At 32.9% G+C, this 22,082-nt stretch overlaps 12 non-coding genes across 12 annotated transcripts; all 12 read right to left on the minus strand.

Moving 5' to 3' along the window:
* Positions 1-318: 318 nt before the first annotated feature.
* On the minus strand, positions 319-400 carry TRNAL-AAG (transfer RNA leucine (anticodon AAG)). The gene has a single exon. It is a non-coding gene; the product is annotated as a tRNA-Leu (tRNA).
* A 1,341-nt stretch (positions 401-1,741) lies between these two features.
* TRNAL-AAG (transfer RNA leucine (anticodon AAG)) lies at positions 1,742-1,823 on the minus strand. Its single transcript has one exon. It is a non-coding gene; the product is annotated as a tRNA-Leu (tRNA).
* A 1,341-nt stretch (positions 1,824-3,164) lies between these two features.
* Positions 3,165-3,246, minus strand: TRNAL-AAG (transfer RNA leucine (anticodon AAG)). The gene has a single exon. It is a non-coding gene; the product is annotated as a tRNA-Leu (tRNA).
* A 2,764-nt stretch (positions 3,247-6,010) lies between these two features.
* Positions 6,011-6,092, minus strand: TRNAL-AAG (transfer RNA leucine (anticodon AAG)). Its single transcript has one exon. It is a non-coding gene; the product is annotated as a tRNA-Leu (tRNA).
* Positions 6,093-7,433: 1,341 nt separating this feature from the next.
* Positions 7,434-7,515, minus strand: TRNAL-AAG (transfer RNA leucine (anticodon AAG)). Its single transcript has one exon. It is a non-coding gene; the product is annotated as a tRNA-Leu (tRNA).
* A 1,341-nt stretch (positions 7,516-8,856) lies between these two features.
* On the minus strand, positions 8,857-8,938 carry TRNAL-AAG (transfer RNA leucine (anticodon AAG)). Its single transcript has one exon. It is a non-coding gene; the product is annotated as a tRNA-Leu (tRNA).
* A 2,764-nt stretch (positions 8,939-11,702) lies between these two features.
* On the minus strand, positions 11,703-11,784 carry TRNAL-AAG (transfer RNA leucine (anticodon AAG)). Its single transcript has one exon. It is a non-coding gene; the product is annotated as a tRNA-Leu (tRNA).
* A 1,341-nt stretch (positions 11,785-13,125) lies between these two features.
* Positions 13,126-13,207, minus strand: TRNAL-AAG (transfer RNA leucine (anticodon AAG)). The gene has a single exon. It is a non-coding gene; the product is annotated as a tRNA-Leu (tRNA).
* Positions 13,208-14,548: 1,341 nt separating this feature from the next.
* TRNAL-AAG (transfer RNA leucine (anticodon AAG)) lies at positions 14,549-14,630 on the minus strand. Its single transcript has one exon. It is a non-coding gene; the product is annotated as a tRNA-Leu (tRNA).
* A 2,766-nt stretch (positions 14,631-17,396) lies between these two features.
* On the minus strand, positions 17,397-17,478 carry TRNAL-AAG (transfer RNA leucine (anticodon AAG)). The gene has a single exon. It is a non-coding gene; the product is annotated as a tRNA-Leu (tRNA).
* Positions 17,479-18,819: 1,341 nt separating this feature from the next.
* Positions 18,820-18,901, minus strand: TRNAL-AAG (transfer RNA leucine (anticodon AAG)). Its single transcript has one exon. It is a non-coding gene; the product is annotated as a tRNA-Leu (tRNA).
* Positions 18,902-20,241: 1,340 nt separating this feature from the next.
* TRNAL-AAG (transfer RNA leucine (anticodon AAG)) lies at positions 20,242-20,323 on the minus strand. The gene has a single exon. It is a non-coding gene; the product is annotated as a tRNA-Leu (tRNA).
* Positions 20,324-22,082: the final 1,759 nt, after the last annotated feature.

Here is a 22,082-nt window from a genome sequence, read left to right on the forward strand (position 1 = left end):
ATATAAATCCATCAATTTATACCAATGAGTCACGTTGCCAACATTTCCATCTCTAATTGTATGATAAGACAACTCAGTAATTAAATATTAGTTATGATATTACTTCTAATTACTTCATGCCAACTTAATTTTGGCTCATCTTGACTGTTAGCAGATAACATTTTTAAAACATTTGGGAAGTCTCTTGTAACAATGATGAACTGTTGAGTAGCTAGAGGAATCTTTCAACAACAAATTTCAGCTGGGTAATATCCTATCTAATTGAAAAAAAGAATCACTTTGACATCAATAACTGGCCTACTCTTTGTATAATAAATATGGCAGCAGTGGGATTTGAACCCACGCCTCCAAAGAGACTGGAGCCTTAATCCAGCACCTTAGACCGCTCGGCCATGCTACCACATGTGCATATCATTAGGATAGCTCACAGATCTAGAACATCAAAATTAAAGGGTTTTTTGTTTTAAAGTATTAATTGAAAAGATGTCAGCAAAGGTTTAAAGAAAGTTCATTATTAAACATAAAATCGATGAGAAATTCATATTTTTTATTGAATTGCATTTTGTTTATTTTCATTGAAATAACAAAAGAAATTGAGATGCATGAAGTAATAAAATATTAGTTCTGATAGGGCACATAATTACTTCATGCAAAATTAAAATTTGAATATCTTTACTGTTAGCAGATATCATTATTTTAAAGGTGTGAGAAGACTGTTGCAACTATGATGAACTGTTTAGAACTCGGTGACTAATGCAGGATACTATCACCATCCTTTTTCAGTTGGTTAATATCTGATCAATCATGAATTGATGATAAATTGTTTTGAACTACTGCATGTGACAGCTTAAGGTGTGCTTCCACCAACCAAATGTAGCTTCTTTCATACCTTATCTACTTTAGGAAACCACTTTGATATAAGTCACTGGATCTTCTCCTTTTCAGTTGGTTAATATCTGATCAATCATCAGTTGATGATAAATTGTTTTAAACTACTGCATGTGACAGCTTAAGGTGTGCTTCCACCAACCAAATTTAGCTTCTTTTATACCTTATCTACTTTAGGAAACCACTTTGATATATATCACTGGATCTTCTCCTTGGAGAATAAATATGGCAGCAGTGGGATTTCATTCCAACGGCTTGAATAGCTCTGTCATCCTACAACCTGCTGTACACTTTAAAATATTTTAGCTCTCATATCTGGAATGTCATTCAAAACTTTACCCAAAGTCAGGAAAAGCTGAGATAAAATGCAAAAGAAGCCAGGTACATTTAACAAGTAATGATTATATTTGACTTCAAATTTCCTTCATTTAGCGCAACTGATGTATCCAAACAACTTTGAAGTATTATTCAAATGCCTAAAATAGACAGCTGTGACATTAAAATCCAGAGTGATAGAAAAGTTAGAGAAATCGGAATATAAATCCATCAATTTATACCAATGAGTCACGTTGCCAACATTTCCATCTCTAATTGTATGATAAGACAACTCAGTAATTAAATATTAGTTCTGATATTACTTCTAATTACTTCATGCCAACTTAATTTTGGCTCATCTTGACTGTTAGCAGATAACATTTTTAAAACATTTGGGAAGTCTCTTGTAACAATGATGAACTGTTGAGTAGCTAGAGGAATCTTTCACCAACAAATTTCAGCTGGGTAATATCCTATCTAATTGAAAAAAAGAATCACTTTGACATCAATAACTGGCCTACTCTTTGTATAATAAATATGGCAGCAGTGGGATTTGAACCCACGCCTCCAAAGAGACTGGAGCCTTAATCCAGCACCTTAGACCGCTCGGCCATGCTACCACATGTGCATATCATTAGGATAGCTCACAGATCTAGAACATCAAAATTAAAGGGTTTTTTGTTTTAAAGTATTAATTGAAAAGATGTCAGCAAAGGTTTAAAGAAAGTTCATTATTAAACATAAAATCGATGAGAAATTCATATTTTTTATTGAATTGCATTTTGTTTATTTTCATTGAAATAACAAAAGAAATTGAGATGCATGAAGTAATAAAATATTAGTTCTGATAGGGCACATAATTACTTCATGCAAAATTAAAATTTGAATATCTTTACTGTTAGCAGATATCATTATTTTAAAGGTGTGAGAAGACTGTTGCAACTATGATGAACTGTTTAGAACTCGGTGACTAATGCAGGATACTATCACCATCCTTTTTCAGTTGGTTAATATCTGATCAATCATGAATTGATGATAAATTGTTTTGAACTACTGCATGTGACAGCTTAAGGTGTGCTTCCACCAACCAAATGTAGCTTCTTTCATACCTTATCTACTTTAGGAAACCACTTTGATATAAGTCACTGGATCTTCTCCTTTTCAGTTGGTTAATATCTGATCAATCATCAGTTGATGATAAATTGTTTTAAACTACTGCATGTGACAGCTTAAGGTGTGCTTCCACCAACCAAATTTAGCTTCTTTTATACCTTATCTACTTTAGGAAACCACTTTGATATATATCACTGGATCTTCTCCTTGGAGAATAAATATGGCAGCAGTGGGATTTCATTCCAATGGCTTGAATAGCTCTGTCATCCTACAACCTGCTGTACACTTTAAAATATTTTAGCTCTCATATCTGGAATGTCATTCAAAACTTTACCCAAAGTCAGGAAAAGCTGAGATAAAATGCAAAAGAAGCCAGGTACATTTAACAAGTAATGATTATATTTGACTTCAAATTTCCTTCATTTAGCGCAACTGATGTATCCAAACAACTTTGAAGTATTATTCAAATGCCTAAAATAGACAGCTGTGACATTAAAATCCAGAGTGATAGAAAAGTTAGAGAAATCGGAATATAAATCCATCAATTTATACCAATGAGTCACGTTGCCAACATTTCCATCTCTAATTGTATGATAAGACAACTCAGTAATTAAATATTAGTTCTGATATTACTTCTAATTACTTCATGCCAACTTAATTTTGGCTCATCTTGACTGTTAGCAGATAACATTTTTAAAACATTTGGGAAGTCTCTTGTAACAATGATGAACTGTTGAGTAGCTAGAGGAATCTTCCACCAACAAATTTCAGCTGGGTAATATCCTATCTAATGGAAAAAAAGAATCACTTTGACATCAATAACTGGCCTACTCTTTGTATAATAAATATGGCAGCAGTGGGATTTGAACCCACGTCTCCAAAGAGACTGGAGCCTTAATCCAGCACCTTAGACCGCTCGGCCATGCTACCACATGTGCATATCATTAGGATAGCTCACAGATCTAGAACATCACAATTAAAGGGTTTTTTGTTTAAAAGTATTAATTGAAAAGATGTCAGCAAAGGTTAAAAGAAAGTTCATTATTAAACATTAAATCGATGAGAAATTCATATTTTTTATTGAATTGCATTTTGTTTATTTTCATTGAAATAACAAAAGAAATTGAGATGCATGAAGTAGTAAAATATTAGTTCTGATAGGGCACATAATTACTTCATGCAAAATTAAAATTTGAATATCTTTACTGTTAGCAGATATCATTATTTTAAAGTTTTGAGAAGACTGTTGCAACTATGATGTACTGTTTAGAACTTGGTGACTAATGCAGGATACTATCACCATCCTTTTTCAGTTGGTTAATATCTGATCAATCATGAATTGATGATAAATTGTTTTGAACTACTGCATGTGACAGCTTAAGGTGTGCTTCCACCAACCAAATGTAGCTTCTTTTATACCTTATCTACTTTAGGAAACCACTTTGATATAAGTCACTGGATCTTCTCCTTTTCAGTTGGTTAATATCTGATCAATCATCAGTTGATGATAAATTGTTTTAAACTACTGCATGTGACAGCTTAAGGTGTGCTTCCACCAACCAAATTTAGCTTCTTTTATACCTTATCTACTTGAGGAAACCACTTTTATATATATCACTGGATCTTCTCCTTGGAGAATAAATATGGCAGCAGTGGGATTTGATTCCAACGGCTTGAATAGCTCTGTCATCCTACAACCTGCTGTACACTTTAAAATATTTTAGCTCTCATATCTGGAATGTCATTCAAAACTTTACCCAAAGTCAGGAAAAGCTGAGATAAAATGCAAAAGAAGCCAGGTACATTTAACAAGTAATGATTATATTTGACTTCAAATTTCCTTCATTTAGCGCAACTGATGTATCCAAACAACTTTGAAGTATTATTCAAATGCCTAAAATAGACAGCTGTGACATTAAAATCCAGAGTGATAGAAAAGTTAGAGAAATCGGAATATAAATCCATCAATTTATACCAATGAGTCACGTTGCCAACATTTCCATCTCTAATTGTATGATAAGACAACTCAGTAATTAAATATTAGTTATGATATTACTTCTAATTACTTCATGCCAACTTAATTTTGGCTCATCTTGACTGTTAGCAGATAACATTTTTAAAACATTTGGGAAGTCTCTTGTAACAATGATGAACTGTTGAGTAGCTAGAGGAATCTTCCACCAACAAATTTCAGCTGGGTAATATCCTATCTAATGGAAAAAAAGAATCACTTTGACATCAATAACTGGCCTACTCTTTGTATAATAAATATGGCAGCAGTGGTATTTGAACCCACGTCTCCAAAGAGACTGGAGCCTTAATCCAGCACCTTAGACCGCTCGGCCATGCTACCACATGTGCATATCATTAGGATAGCTCACAGATCTAGAACATCAAAATTAAAGGGTTTTTTGTTTTAAAGTATTAATTGAAAAGATGTCAGCAAAGGTTAAAAGAAAGTTCATTATTAAACATAAAATCGATGAGAAATTCATATTTTTTATTGAATTGCATTTTGTTTATTTTCATTGAAATAACAAAAGAAATTGAGATGCATGAAGTAGTAAAATATTAGTTCTGATAGGGCACATAATTACTTCATGCAAAATTAAAATTTGAATATCTTTACTGTTAGCAGATATCATTATTTTAAAGTTTTGAGAAGACTGTTGCAACTATGATGAACTGTTTAGAACTCGGTGACTAATGCAGGATACTATCACCATCCTTTTTCAGTTGGTTAATATCTGATCAATCATGAATTGATGATAAATTGTTTTGAACTACTGCATGTGACAGCTTAAGGTGTGCTTCCACCAACCAAATGTAGCTTCTTTCATACCTTATATACTTTAGGAAACCACTTTGTTATAAGTCACTGGATCTTCTCCTTTTCAGTTGGTTAATATCTGATCAATCATCAGTTGATGATAAATTGTTTTAAACTACTGCATTTGACATCTTAAGGTGTGCTTCCACCAACCAAATTTAGCTTCTTTTATACCTTATCTACTTTAGGAAACCACTTTTATATATATCACTGGATCTTCTCCTTGGAGAATAAATATGGCAGCAGTGGGATTTGATTCCAACGGCTTGAATAGCTCTGTCATCCAACAAACTGCTGTACACTTTAAAATATTTTAGCTCTCATATCTGGAATGTCATTCAAAACTTTACCCAAAGTCAGGAAAAGCTGAGATAAAATGCAAAAGAAGCCAGGTACATTTAACAAGTAATGATTATATTTGACTTCAAATTTCCTTCATTTAGCGCAACTGATGTATCCAAACAACTTTGAAGTATTATTCAAATGCCTAAAATAGACAGCTGTGAGATTAAAATCCAGAGTGATAGAAAAGTTAGAGAAATCGGAATATAAATCCATCAATTTATACCAATGAGTCACGTTGCCAACATTTCCATCTCTAATTGTATGATAAGACAACTCAGTAATTAAATATTAGTTATGATATTACTTCTAATTACTTCATGCCAACTTAATTTTGGCTCATCTTGACTGTTAGCAGATAACATTTTTAAAACATTTGGGAAGTCTCTTGTAACAATGATGAACTGTTGAGTAGCTAGAGGAATCTTCCACCAACAAATTTCAGCTGGGTAATATCCTATCTAATGGAAAAAAAGAATCACTTTGACATCAATAACTGGCCTACTCTTTGTATAATAAATATGGCAGCAGTGGGATTTGAACCCACATCTCCAAAGAGACTGGAGCCTTAATCCAGCACCTTAGACCGCTCGGCCATGCTACCACATGTGCATATCATTAGGATAGCTCACAGATCTAGAACATCAAAATTAAAGGGTTTTTTGTTTTAAAGTATTAATTGAAAAGATGTCAGCAAAGGTTAAAAGAAAGTTCATTATTAAACATAAAATCGATGAGAAATTCATTTTTTTTATTGAATTGCATTGTGTTTATTTTCATTGAAATAACAAAAGAAATTGAGATGCATGAAGTAGTAAAATATTAGTTCTGATAGGGCACATAATTACTTCATGCAAAATTAAAATTTGAATATCTTTACTGTTAGCAGATATCATTATTTTAAAGTTTTGAGAAGACTGTTGCAACTATGATGAACTGTTTAGAACTCGGTGACTAATGCAGGATACTATCACCATCCTTTTTCAGTTGGTTAATATCTGATCAATCATGAATTGATGATAAATTGTTTTGAACTACTGCATGTGACAGCTTAAGGTGTGCTTCCACCAACCAAATGTAGCTTCTTTCATACCTTATATACTTTAGGAAACCACTTTGTTATAAGTCACTGGATCTTCTCCTTTTCAGTTGGTTAATATCTGATCAATCATCAGTTGATGATAAATTGTTTTAAACTACTGCATGTGACAGCTTAAGGTGTGCTTCCACCAACCAAATTTAGCTTCTTTTATACCTTATCTACTTTAGGAAACCACTTTGATATATATCACTGGATCTTCTCCTTGGAGAATAAATATGGCAGCAGTGGGATTTGATTCCAATGGCTTGAATAGCTCTGTCATCCTACAACCTGCTGTACACTTTAAAATATTTTAGCTCTCATATCTGGAATGTCATTCAAAACTTTACCCAAAGTCAGGAAAAGCTGAGATAAAATGCAAAAGAAGCCAGGTACATTTAACAAGTAATGATTATATTTGACTTCAAATTTCCTTCATTTAGCGCAACTGATGTATCCAAACAACTTTGAAGTATTATTCAAATGCCTAAAATAGACAGCTGTGAGATTAAAATCCAGAGTGATAGAAAAGTTAGAGAAATCGGAATATAAATCCATCAATTTATACCAATGAGTCACGTTGCCAACATTTCCATCTCTAATTGTATGATAAGACAACTCAGTAATTAAATATTATTTATGATATTACTTCTAATTACTTCATGCCAACTTAATTTTGGCTCATCTTGACTGTTAGCAGATAATATTTTTAAAACATTTGGGAAGTCTCTTGTAACAATGATGAACTGTTGAGTAGCTAGAGGAATCTTCCACCAACAAATTTCAGCTGGGTAATATCCTATCTAATGGAAAAAAAGAATCACTTTGACATCAATAACTGGCCTACTCTTTGTATAATAAATATGGCAGCAGTGGGATTTGAACCCACGTCTCCAAAGAGACTGGAGCCTTAATCCAGCACCTTAGACCGCTCGGCCATGCTACCACATGTGCATATCATTAGGATAGCTCACAGATCTAGAACATCAAAATTAAAGGGTTTTTTGTTTTAAAGTATTAATTGAAAAGATGTCAGCAAAGGTTAAAAGAAAGTTCATTATTAAACATAAAATCGATGAGAAATTCATATTTTTTATTGAATTGCATTTTGTTTATTTTCATTGAAATAACAAAAGAAATTGAGATGCATGAAGTAGTAAAATATTAGTTCTGATAGGGCACATAATTACTTCATGCAAAATTAAAATTTGAATATCTTTACTGTTAGCAGATATCATTATTTTAAAGTTTTGAGAAGACTGTTGCAACTATGATGAACTGTTTAGAACTCGGTGACTAATGCAGGATACTATCATCATCCTTTTTCAGTTGGTTAATATCTGATCAATCATGAATTGATGATAAATTGTTTTGAACTACTGCATGTGACAGCTTAAGGTCTGCTTCCACCAACCAAATGTAGCTTCTTTCATACCTTATATACTTTAGGAAACCACTTTGTTATAAGTCACTGGATCTTCTCCTTTTCAGTTGGTTAATATCTGATCAATCATCAGTTGATGATAAATTGTTTTAAACTACTGCATGTGACAGCTTAAGGTGTGCTTCCACCAACCAAATTTAGCTTCTTTTATACCTTATCTACTTTAGGAAACCACTTTGATATATATCACTGGATCTTCTCCTTGGAGAATAAATATGGCAGCAGTGGGATTTGATTCCAACGGCTTGAATAGCTCTGTCATCCTACAACCTGCTGTACACTTTAAAATATTTTAGCTCTCATATCTGGAATGTCATTCAAAACTTTACCCAAAGTCAGGAAAAGCTGAGATAAAATGCAAAAGAAGCCAGGTACATTTAACAAGTAATGATTATATTTGACTTCAAATTTCCTTCATTTAGCGCAACTGATGTATCCAAACAACTTTGAAGTATTATTCAAATGCCTAAAATAGACAGCTGTGAGATTAAAATCCAGAGTGATAGAAAAGTTAGAGAAATCGGAATATAAATCCATCAATTTATACCAATGAGTCACGTTGCCAACATTTCCATCTCTAATTGTATGATAAGACAACTCAGTAATTAAATATTAGTTATGATATTACTTCTAATTACTTCATGCCAACTTAATTTTGGCTCATCTTGACTGTTAGCAGATAACATTTTTAAAACATTTGGGAAGTCTCTTGTAACAATGATGAACTGTTGAGTAGCTAGAGGAATCTTTCACCAACAAATTTCAGCTGGGTAATATCCTATCTAATGGAAAAAAAGAATCACTTTGACATCAATAACTGGCCTACGCTTTGTATAATAAATATGGCAACAGTGGGATTTGAACCCACACCTCCAAAGAGACTGGAGCCTTAATCCAGCGCCTTAGACCGCTCGGCCATGCTACCACATGTGCATATCATTAGGATAGCTCACAGATCTAGAACATCAAAATTAAAGGGTTTTTTGTTTTAAAGTATTAATTGAAAAGATGTCAGCAAAGGTTTAAAGAAAGTTCATTATTAAACATAAAATCGATGAGAAATTCATATTTTTTATTGAATTGCATTTTGTTTATTTTCATTGAAATAACAAAAGAAATTGAGATGCATGAAGTAGTAAAATATTAGTTCTGATAGGGCACATAATTACTTCATGCAAAATTAAAATTTGAATATCTTTACTGTTAGCAGATATCATTATTTTAAAGGTGTGAGAAGACTGTTGCAACTATGATGAACTGTTTAGAACTCGGTGACTAATGCAGGATACTATCACCATCCTTTTTCAGTTGGTTAATATCTGATCAATCATGAATTGATGATAAATTGGTTTGAACTACTGCATGTGACAGCTTAAGGTGTGCTTCCACCAACCAAATGTAGCTTCTTTCATACCTTATATACTTTAGGAAACCACTTTGATATAAGTCACTGGATCTTCTCCTTTTCAGTTGGTTAATATCTGATCAATCATCAGTTGATGATAAATTGTTTTAAACTACTGCATGTGACAGCTTAAGGTGTGCTTCCACCAACCAAATTTAGCTTCTTTTATACCTTATCTACTTGAGGAAACCACTTTTATATATATCACTGGATCTTCTCCTTGGAGAATAAATATGGCAGCAGTGGGATTTGATTCCAGTGGCTTGAATAGCTCTGTCATCCTACAACCTGCTGTACACTTTAAAATATTTTAGCTCTCATATCTGGAATGTCATTCAAAACTTTACCCAAAGTCAGGAAAAGCTGAGATAAAATGCAAAAGAAGCCAGGTACATTTAACAAGTAATGATTATATTTGACTTCAAATTTCCTTCATTTAGCGCAACTGATGTATCCAAACAACTTTGAAGTATTATTCAAATGCCTAAAATAGACAGCTGTGAGATTAAAATCCAGAGTGATAGGAAAGTTAGAGAAATCGGAATATAAATCCATCAATTTATACCAATGAGTCACGTTGCCAACATTTCCATCTCTAATTGTATGATAAGACAACTCAGTAATTAAATATTAGTTATGATATTACTTCTAATTACTTCATGCCAACTTAATTTTGGCTCATCTTGACTGTTAGCAGATAACATTTTTAAAACATTTGGGAAGTCTCTTGTAACAATGATGAACTGTTGAGTAGCTAGAGGTATCTTCCACCAACAAATTTCAGCTGGGTAATATCCTTTCTAGTGAAAAAAAAGAACCACTTTGCCATCAATAACTGGCCTACTCTTTGTATAATAAATATGGCAGCAGAGGGATTTGAACCCATGCCTCCGAAGAGACTGGAGCCTTAATCCAGCGCCTTAGACTGCTCGGCCATGCTACCATATGTGCTTATCATTAGGATAGCTCACAGATCTAGAACATCAAAATTAAAGAGATTTTTGTTTTAAAGTATTAATTGAAAAGATGTCAGCAAAGGTTAAAAGAAAGATCATTATTAAACATAAAATCGATGAGAAATTCATATTTTTAATGAATTGCATTTTGTTTATTTTCATTGAAATAACAAAAGAAATTGAGATGCATGAAGTAGTAAAATATTAGTTCTGATAGGGCACATAATTACTTCATGCAAAATTTAAATTTGAATATCTTTACTGTTAGCAGATATCATTATTTTAAAGGTTTGAGAAGACTGTTGCAACTATGATGAACGGTTTAGAACTCGGTGACTAATGCAGGATACTATCACCATCCTTTTTCAGTTGGTTAATATCTGATCAATCATGAATTGATGATAAATTGTTTTGAACTACTGCATGTGACAGCTTAAGGTGTGCTTCCACCAACCAAATGTAGCTTCTTTTATACCTTATCTACTTTAGGAAACCACTTTGATATAAGTCACTGGATCTTCTCCTTTTCAGTTGGTTAATATCTGATCAATCATCAGTTGATGATAAATTGTTTTAAACTACTGCATGTGACAGCTTAAGGTGTGCTTCCACCAACCAAATTTAGCTTCTTTTATACCTTATCTACTTTAGGAAACCACTTTGATATATATCACTGGATCTTTTCCATGGAGAATAAATATGGCAGCAGTGGGATTTGATTCCAACGGCTTGAATAGCTCTGTCATCCTACAACCTGCTGTACACTTTAAAATATTTTAGCTCTCATATCTGGAATGTCATTCAAAACTTTACCCAAAGTCAGGAAAAGCTGAGATAAAATGCAAAAGAAGCCAGGTACATTTAACAAGTAATGATTATATTTGATTTCAAATTTCCTTCATTTAGCGCAACTGATGTATCCAAACAACTTTGAAGTATTATTCAAATGCCTAAAATAGACAGCTGTGAGATTAAAATCCAGAGTGATAGAAAAGTTAGAGAAATCGGAATATAAATCCATCAATTTATACCAATGAGTCACGTTGCCAACATTTCCATCTCTAATTGTATGATAAGACAACTCAGTAATTAAATATTAGTTCTGATATTACTTCTAATTACTTCATGCCAACTTAATTTTGGCTCATCTTGACTGTTAGCAGATAACATTTTTAAAACATTTGGGAAGTCTCTTGTAACATTTGATGAACTGTTGAGTAGCTAGAGGAATCTTCCACCAACAAATTTCAGCTGGGTAATATCCTATCTAATGGAAAAAAAGAATCACTTTGACATCAATAACTGGCCTACTCTTTGTATAATAAACATGGCAGCAGTGGGATTTGAACCCACGCCTCCAAAGAGACTGGAGTCTTAATCCTGCGCCTTAGACCGCTCGGCCATGCTACCACATGTGCATATCATTAGGATAGCTCACAGATCTAGAACATCAAAATTAAAGGGTTTTTTGTTTTAAAGTATTAATTGAAAAGATGTCAGCAAAGGTTTAAAGAAAGTTCATTATTAAACATAAAATCGATGAGAAATTCATATTTTTTATTGAATTGCATTTTGTTTATTTTCATTGAAATAACAAAAGAAATTGAGAAGCATGAAGTAGTAAAATATTAGTTCTGATAGGGCACATAATTACTTCATGCAAAATTAAAATTTGAATATCTTTACTGTTAGCAGATATCATTATTTTAAAGGTGTGAGAAGACTGTTGCAACTATGATGAACTGTTTAGAACTCGGTGACTAATGCAGGATACTATCACCTTCCTTTTTCAGTTGGTTAATATCTGATCAATCATGAATTGATGATAAATTGTTTTGAACTACTGCATGTGACAGCTTAAGGTGTGCTTCCACCAACCAAATGTAGCTTCTTTCATACCTTATATACTTTAGGAAACCACTTTGATATAAGTCACTGGATCTTCTCCTTTTCAGTTGGTTAATATCTGATCAATCATCAGTTGATGATAAATTGTTTTAAACTACTGCATGTGACAGCTTAAGGTGTGCTTCCACCAACCAAATTTAGCTTCTTTTATACCTTATCTACTTTAGGAAACCACTTTGATATATATCACTGGATCTTCTCCTTGGAGAATAAATATGGCAGCAGTGGGATTTGATTCCAACGGCTTGAATAGCTCTGTCATCCTACAACCTGCTGTACACTTTAAAATATTTTAGCTCTTATATCTGGAATGTCATTCAAAACTTTTCCCAAAGTCAGGAAAAGCTGAGATAAAATGCAAAAGAAGCCAGGTACATTTAACAAGTAATGATTATATTTGACTTCAAATTTCCTTCATTTAGCGCAACTGATGTATCCAAACAACTTTGAAGTATTATTCAAATGCCTAAAATAGACAGCTGTGAGATTAAAATCCAGAGTGATAGAAAAGTTAGAGAAATCGGAATATAAATCCATCAATTTATACCAATGAGTCACGTTGCCAACATTTCCATCTCTAATTGTATGATAAGACAACTCAGTAATTAAATATTAGTTATGATATTACTTCTAATTACTTCATGCCAACTTAATTTTGGCTCATCTTGACTGTTAGCAGATAACATTTTTAAAACATTTGGGAAGTCTCTTGTAACAATGATGAACTGTTGAGTAGCTAGAGGAATCTTCCACCAACAAATTTCAGCTGGGTAATATCCTATCTAATGGAAAAAAAGAATCACTTTGACATCAATAACTGGCCTACTCTTTGTATAATAAATATGGCAGCAGTGGGATTTGAACCCACGTCTCCAAAGAGACTGGAGCCTTAATCCAGCGCCTTAGACCACTCGGCCATGCTACCACATGTGCATATCATTAGGATAGCTCACAGATCTAGAACATCAAAATTAAAGGGTTTTTTGTTTTAAAGTATTAATTGAAAAGATGTCAGCAAAGGTTTAAAGAAAGTTCATTATTAAACATAAAATCGATGAGAAATTCATATTTTTTATTGAATTGCATTTTGTTTATTTTCATTGAAATAACAAAAGAAATTGAGATGCATGAAGTAGTAAAATATTAGTTCTGATAGGGCACATAATTACTTCATGCAAAATTAAAATTTGAATATCTTTACTGTTAGCAGATATCATTATTTTAAAGGTGTGAGAAGACTGTTGCAACTATGATGAACTGTTTAGAACTCGGTGACTAATGCAGGATACTATCACCATCCTTTTTCAGTTGGTTAATATCTGATCAATCATGAATTGATGATAAATTGTTTTGAACTACTGCATGTGACAGCTTAAGGTGTGCTTCCACCAACCAAATGTAGCTTCTTTTATACCTTATCTACTTTAGGAAACCACTTTGATATAAGTCACTGGATCTTCTCCTTTTCAGTTGGTTAATATCTGATCAATCATCAGTTGATGATAAATTGTTTTAAACTACTGCATGTGACAGCTTAAGGTGTGCTTCCACCAACCAAATTTAGCTTCTTTTATACCTTATCTACTTTAGGAAACCACTTTGATATATATCACTGGATCTTCTCCTTGGAGAATAAATATGGCAGCAGTGGGATTTGATTCCAACGGCTTGAATAGCTCTGTCATCCTACAACCTGCTGTACACTTTAAAATATTTTAGCTCTCGTATCTGGAATGTCATTCAAAACTTTACCCAAAGTCAGGAAAAGCTGAGATAAAATGCAAAAGAAGCCAGGTACATTTAACAAGTAATGATTATATTTGACTTCAAATTTCCTTCATTTAGCGCAACTGATGTATCCAAACAACTTTGAAGAATTATTCAAATGCCTAAAATAGACAGCTGTGAGATTAAAATCCAGAGTGATAGAAAAGTTAGAGAAATCGGAATATAAATCCATCAATTTATACCAATGAGTCACGTTGCCAACATTTCCATCTCTAATTGTATGATAAGACAACTCAGTAATTAAATATTAGTTATGATATTACTTCTAATTACTTCATGCCAACTTAATTTTGGCTCACCTTGACTGTTAGCAGATAACATTTTTAAAACTTTTGGGAAGTCTCTTGTAACAATGATGAACTGTTGAGTAGCTAGAGGAATCTTTCACCAACAAATTTCAGCTGGGTAATATCCTATCTAATGGAAAAAAAGAATCACTTTGACATCAATAACTGGTCTACTCTTTGTATAATAAATATGGCAGCAGTGGGATTTGAACCCACGCCTCCAAAGAGACTGGAGCCTTAATCCAGCGCCTTAGACCGCTCGGCCATGCTACCACATGTGCATATAATTAGGATAGCTCACAGATCTAGAACATCAAAATTAAAGGGTTTTTTGTTTTAAAGTATTAATTGAAAAGATGTCAGCAAAGGTTTAAAGAAAGTTCATTATTAAACATAAAATCGATGAGAAATTCATATTTTTTATTGAATTGCATTTTGTTTATTTTCATTGAAATAACAAAAGAAATTGAGATGCATGAAGTAGTAAAATATTAGTTCTGATAGGGCACATAATTACTTCCTGCAAAATTAAAATTTGAATATCTTTACTGTTAGCAGATATAATTATTTTAAAGGTTTGAGAAGACTGTTGCAACTATGATGAACTGTTTAGAACTCGGTGACTAATGCAGGATACTATCACCATCCTTTTTCAGTTGGTTAATATCTGATCAATCATGAATTGATGATAAATTGTTTTGAACTACTGCATGTGACAGCTTAAGGTGTGCTTCCACCAACCGAATGTAGCTTCTTTCATACCTTATATACTTTAGAAAACCACTTTGATATAAGTCACTGGATCTTCTCCTTTTCAGTAGGTTAATATCTGATCAATCATCAGTTGATGATAAATTGTTTTAAACTACTGCATGTGACAGCTTAATGTGTGCTTCCACCAACCAAATTTAGCTTCTTTTTTACCTTATCTACTTTAGGAAACCACTTTGATATATATCACTGGATCTTCTCCTTGGAGAATAAATATGGCAGCAGTGGGATTTGATTCCAACGGCTTGAATAGCTCTGACATCCAACAACCTGCTGTACACTTTAAAATATTTTAGCTCTCATATCTGGAATGTCATTCAAAACTTTACCCAAAGTCAGGAAAAGCTGAGATAAAATGCAAAAGAAGCCAGGTACATTTAACAAGTAATGATTATATTTGACTTCAAATTTCCTTCATTTAGCGCAACTGATGTATCCAAACAACTTTGAAGTATTATTCAAATGCCTAAAATAGACAGCTGTGAGATTAAAATCCAGAGTGATAGAAAAGTTAGAGAAATCGGAATATAAATCCATCAATTTATACCAATGAGTCACGTTGCCAACATTTCCATCTCTAATTGTATGATAAGACAACTCAGTAATTAAATATTAGTTATGATATTACTTCTAATTACTTCATGCCAACTTAATTTTGGCTCATCTTGACTGTTAGCAGATAACATTTTTAAAATGTTTGGGAAGTCTCTTGTAACATTTGATGAACTGTTGAGTAGCTAGAGGAATCTTCCACCAACAAATTTCAGCTGGGTAATATCCTATCTAATGGAAAAAAAGAATCACTTTGACATCAATAACTGGCCTACTCTTTGTATAATAAATATGGCAGCAGAGGGATTTGAACCCACGCCTCCAAAGAGACTGGAGCCTTAATCCTGCTCCTTAGACCACTCGGCCATGCTACCACATGTGCATATCATTAGGATAGCTCACAGATCTAGAACATCAAAATTAAAGGGTTTTTTGTTTTAAAGTATTAATTGAAAAGATGTCAGCAAAGGTTTAAAGAAAGTTCATTATTAAACATAAAATCGATGAGAAATTCATATTTTTTATTGAATTGCATTTTTGTTTATTTTCATTGAAATAACAAAAGAAATTGAGATGCATGAAGTTGTAAAATATTAGTTCTGATAGGGCACATAATTAATTCATGCAAAATTAAAATTTGAATATCTTTACTGTTAGCAGATATCATTATTTTAAAGGTTTGAGAAGACTGTTGCAACTATGATGAACGGTTTAGAACTCGGTGACTAATGCAGGATACTATCACCATCCTTTTTCAGTTGGTTAATATCTGATCAATCATGAATTGATGATAAATTGTTTTGAACTACTGCATGTGACAGCTTAAGGTGTGCTTCCACCAACCAAATGTAGCTTCTTTTATACCTTATCTACTTTAGGAAACCACTTTGATATAAGTCACTGGATCTTCTCCTTTTCAGTTGGTTAATATCTGATCAATCATCAGTTGATGATAAATTGTTTTAAACTACTGCATGTGACAGCTTAAGGTGTGCTTCCACCAACCAAATTTAGCTTCTTTTATACCTTATCTACTTTAGGAAACCACTTTGATATATACCACTGGATCTTCTCCTTGGAGAATAAATATGGCAGCAGTGGGATTTGATTCCAACGGCTTGAATAGCTCTGTCATCCAACAACCTGCTGTACACTTTAAAATATTTTAGCTCTCATATCTGGAATGTCATTCAAAACTTTACCCAAAGTCAGGAAAAGCTGAGATAAAATGCAAAAGAAGCCAGGTACATTTAACAAGTAATGATTATATTTGACTTCAAATTTCCTTCATTTAGCGCAACTGATGTATCCAAACAACTTTGAAGTATTATTCAAATGCCTAAAATAGACAGCTGTGAGATTAAAATCCAGAGTGATAGAAAAGTTAGAGAAATCGGAATATAAATCCATCAATTTATACCAATGAGTCACGTTGCCAACATTTCCATCTCTAATTGTATGATAAGACAACTCAGTAATTAAATATTAGTTATGATATTACTTCTAATTACTTCATGCCAACTTAATTTTGGCTCATCTTGACTGTTAGCAGATAACATTTTTAAAACGTTTGGGAAGTCTCTTGTAACAATGATGAACTGTTGAGTAGCTAGAGGAATCTTTCACCAACAAATTTCAGCTGGGTAATATCCTATCTAATGGAAAAAAAGAATCACTTTGACATCAATAACTGGTCTACTCTTTGTATAATAAATATGGCAGCAGTGGGATTTGAACCCACGCCTCCAAAGAGACTGGAGCCTTAATCCAGCGCCTTAGACCGCTCGGCCATGCTACCACATGTGCACATCATTAGGATAGCTCACAGATCTAGAACATCAAAATTAAAGGGTTTTTTGTTTTAAAGTATTAATTGAAAAGATGTCAGCAAAGGTTTAAAGAAAGTTCATTATTAAACATAAAATCGATGAGAAATTCATATTTTTTATTGAATTGCATTTTGTTTATTTTCATTGAAATAACAAAAGAAATTGAGATGCATGAAGTTGTAAAATATTAGTTCTGATAGGGCACATAATTAATTCATGCAAAATTAAAATTTGAATATCTTTACTGTTAGCAGATATCATTATTTTAAAGGTTTGAGAAGACTGTTGCAACTATGATGAACGGTTTAGAACTCGGTGACTAATGCAGGATACTATCACCATCCTTTTTCAGTTGGTTAATATCTGATCAATCATGAATTGATGATAAATTGTTTTGAACTACTGCATGTGACAGCTTAAGGTGTGCTTCCACCAACCAAATGTAGCTTCTTTTATACCTTATCTACTTTAGGAAACCACTTTGATATAAGTCACTGGATCTTCTCCTTTTCAGTTGGTTAATATCTGATCAATCATCAGTTGATGATAAATTGTTTTAAACTACTGCATGTGACAGCTTAAGGTGTGCTTCCACCAACCAAATTTAGCTTCTTTTATACCTTATCTACTTTAGGAAACCACTTTGATATATATCACTGGATCTTCTCCTTGGAGAATAAATATGGCAGCAGTGGGATTTGATTCCAACGGCTTGAATAGCTCTGTCATCCTACAACCTGCTGTACACTTTAAAATATTTTAGCTCTCGTATCTGGAAAGTCATTCAAAACTTTACCCAAAGTCAGGAAAAGCTGAGATAAAATGCAAAAGAAGCCAGGTACATTTAACAAGTAATGATTATATTTGACTTCAAATTTCCTTCATTTAGCGCAACTGATGTATCCAAACAACTTTGAAGAATTATTCAAATGCCTAAAATAGACATCTGTGAGATTAAAATCCAGAGTGATAGAAAAGTTAGAGAAATCGGAATATAAATCCATCAATTAATACCAATGAGTCACGTTGCCAACATTTCCATCTCTAATTGTATGATAAGACAACTCAGTAATTAAATATTAGTTATGATATTACTTCTAATTACTTCATGCCAACTTAATTTTGGCTCATCTTGACTGTTAGCAGATAACATTTTTAAAACGTTTGGGAAGTCTCTTGTAACAATGATGAACTGTTGAGTAGCTAGAGGAATCTTTCACCAACAAATTTCAGCTGGGTAATATCCTATCTAATGGAAAAAAAGAATCACTTTGACATCAATAACTGGTCTACTCTTTGTATAATAAATATGGCAGCAGTGGGATTTGTACCCACGCCTCCAAAGAGACTGGAGCCTTAATCCAGCACCTTAGACCGCTCGGCCATGCTACCACATGTGCATATAATTAGGATAGCTCACAGATCTAGAACATCAAAATTAAAGGGTTTTTTGTTTTAAAGTATTAATTGAAAAGATGTCAGCAAAGGTTTAAAGAAAGTTCATTATTAAACATAAAATCGATGAGAAATTCATATTTTTTATTGAATTGCATTTTGTTTATTTTCATTGAAATAACAAAAGAAATTGAGATGCATGAAGTAGTAAAATATTAGTTCTGATAGGGCACATAATTACTTCCTGCAAAATTAAAATTTGAATATCTTTACTGTTAGCAGATATCATTATTTTAAAGGTTTGAGAAGACTGTTGCAACTATGATGAACTGTTTAGAACTCGGTGACTAATGCAGGATACTATCACCATCCTTTTTCAGTTGGTTAATATCTGATCAATCATGAATTGATGATAAATTGTTTTGAACTACTGCATGTGACAGCTTAAGGTGTGCTTCCACCAACCAAATGTAGCTTCTTTCATACCTTATATACTTTAGAAAACCACTTTGATATAAGTCACTGGATCTTCTCCTTTTCAGTTGGTTAATATCTGATCAATCATCAGTTGATGATAAATTGTTTTAAACTACTGCATGTGACAGCTTAAGGTGTGCTTCCACCAACCAAATTTAGCTTCTTTTATAACTTATCTACTTTAGGAAACCACTTTGGTATATATCACTGGATCTTCTCCTTGGAGAATAAATATGGCAGCAGTGGGATTTGATTCCAGTGGCTTGAATAGCTCTGTCATCCTACAACCTGCTGTACACTTTAAAATATTTTAGCTCTCATATCTGGAATGTCATTCAAACTTTACCCAAAGTCAGGAAAAGCTGAAATAAAATGCAAAAGAAGACAGGTACATTTAACAAGTAATGATTATATTTGACTTCAAATTTCCTTCATTTAGCGCAACTGATGTATCCAAACAACTTTGAAGTATTATTCAAATGCCTAAAATAGACAGCTGTGAGATTAAAATCCAAAGTGATAGGAAAGTTAGAGAAATCGGAAAATAAATCCATCAATTTATACCAATGAGTCACGTTGCCAACATTTCCATCTCTAATTGTATGATAAGACCACTCAGTAATTAAATATTAGTTATGATATTACTTCTAATTACTTCATACAAACTTAATTTTGGCTCATCTTGACTGTTAGCAGATAACATTTTTAAAACATTTGGGAAGTCTCTTGTAACAATGATGAACTGTTGAGTAGCTAGAGGAATCTTTCACCAACAAATTTCAGCTGGGTAATATCCTATCTAATGGAAAAAAAGAATCACTTTGACATCAATAACTGGCCTACTCTTTGTATAATAAATATGGCAGCAGTGGGATTTGAACCCACGCCTCCAAAGAGACTGGAGCCTTAATCCAGCGCCTTAGACCGCTCGGCCATGCTACCACATGTGCATATCATTAGGATAGCTCACAGATCTAGAACATCAAAATTAAAGGGTTTTTTGTTTTAAAGTATTAATTGAAAAGATGTCAGCAAAGGTTTAAAGAAAGTTCATTATTAAACATAAAATCGATGAGAAATTCATATTTTTTATTGAATTGCATTTTGTTTATTTTCATTGAAATAACAAAAGAAATTGAGATGCATGAAGTAGTAAAATATTAGTTCTGATAGGGCACATAATTACTTCCTGCAAAATTAAAATTTGAATATCTTTACTGTTAGCAGATATAATTATTTTAAAGGTTTGAGAAGACTGTTGCAACTATGATGAACTGTTTAGAACTCGGTGACTAATGCAGGATACTATCACCATCCTTTTTCAGTTGGTTAATATCTGATCAATCATGAATTGATGATAAATTGTTTTGAACTACTGCATGTGACAGCTTAAGGTGTGCTTCCACCAACCGAATGTAGCTTCTTTCATACCTTATATACTTTAGAAAACCACTTTGATATAAGTCACTGGATCTTCTCCTTTTCAGTAGGTTAATATCTGATCAATCATCAGTTGATGATAAATTGTTTTAAACTACTGCATGTGACAGCTTAATGTGTGCTTCCACCAACCAAATTTAGCTTCTTTTTTACCTTATCTACTTTAGGAAACCACTTTGATATATATCACTGGATCTTCTCCTTGGAGAATAAATATGGCAGCAGTGGGATTTGATTCCAACGGCTTGAATAGCTCTGACATCCAACAACCTGCTGTACACTTTAAAATATTTTAGCTCTCATATCTGGAATGTCATTCAAAACTTTACCCAAAGTCAGGAAAAGCTGAGATAAAATGCAAAAGAAGCCAGGTACATTTAACAAGTAATGATTATATTTGACTTCAAATTTCCTTCATTTAGCGCAACTGATGTATCCAAACAACTTTGAAGTATTATTCAAATGCCTAAAATAGACAGCTGTGAGATTAAAATCCAGAGTGATAGAAAAGTTAGAGAAATCGGAATATAAATCCATCAATTTATACCAATGAGTCACGTTGCCAACATTTCCATCTCTAATTGTATGATAAGACAACTCAGTAATTAAATATTAGTTATGATATTACTTCTAATTACTTCATGCCAACTTAATTTTGGCTCATCTTGACTGTTAGCAGATAACATTTTTAAAATGTTTGGGAAGTCTCTTGTAACATTTGATGAACTGTTGAGTAGCTAGAGGAATCTTCCACCAACAAATTTCAGCTGGGTAATATCCTATCTAATGGAAAAAAAGAATCACTTTGACATCAATAACTGGCCTACTCTTTGTATAATAAATATGGCAGCAGAGGGATTTGAACCCACGCCTCCAAAGAGACTGGAGCCTTAATCCTGCTCCTTAGACCACTCGGCCATGCTACCACATGTGCATATCATTAGGATAGCTCACAGATCTAGAACATCAAAATTAAAGGGTTTTTTGTTTTAAAGTATTAATTGAAAAGATGTCAGCAAAGGTTTAAAGAAAGTTCATTATTAAACATAAAATCGATGAGAAATTCATATTTTTTATTGAATTGCATTTTTGTTTATTTTCATTGAAATAACAAAAGAAATTGAGATGCATGAAGTTGTAAAATATTAGTTCTGATAGGGCACATAATTAATTCATGCAAAATTAAAATTTGAATATCTTTACTGTTAGCAGATATCATTATTTTAAAGGTTTGAGAAGACTGTTGCAACTATGATGAACG

Source organism: Taudactylus pleione, unplaced genomic scaffold, assembly GCF_031769625.1.
Source record: "Taudactylus pleione unplaced genomic scaffold, aTauple2 ptg000016l, whole genome shotgun sequence".
NCBI classification, from domain to species: Eukaryota; Metazoa; Chordata; class Amphibia; order Anura; family Myobatrachidae; genus Taudactylus; species Taudactylus pleione.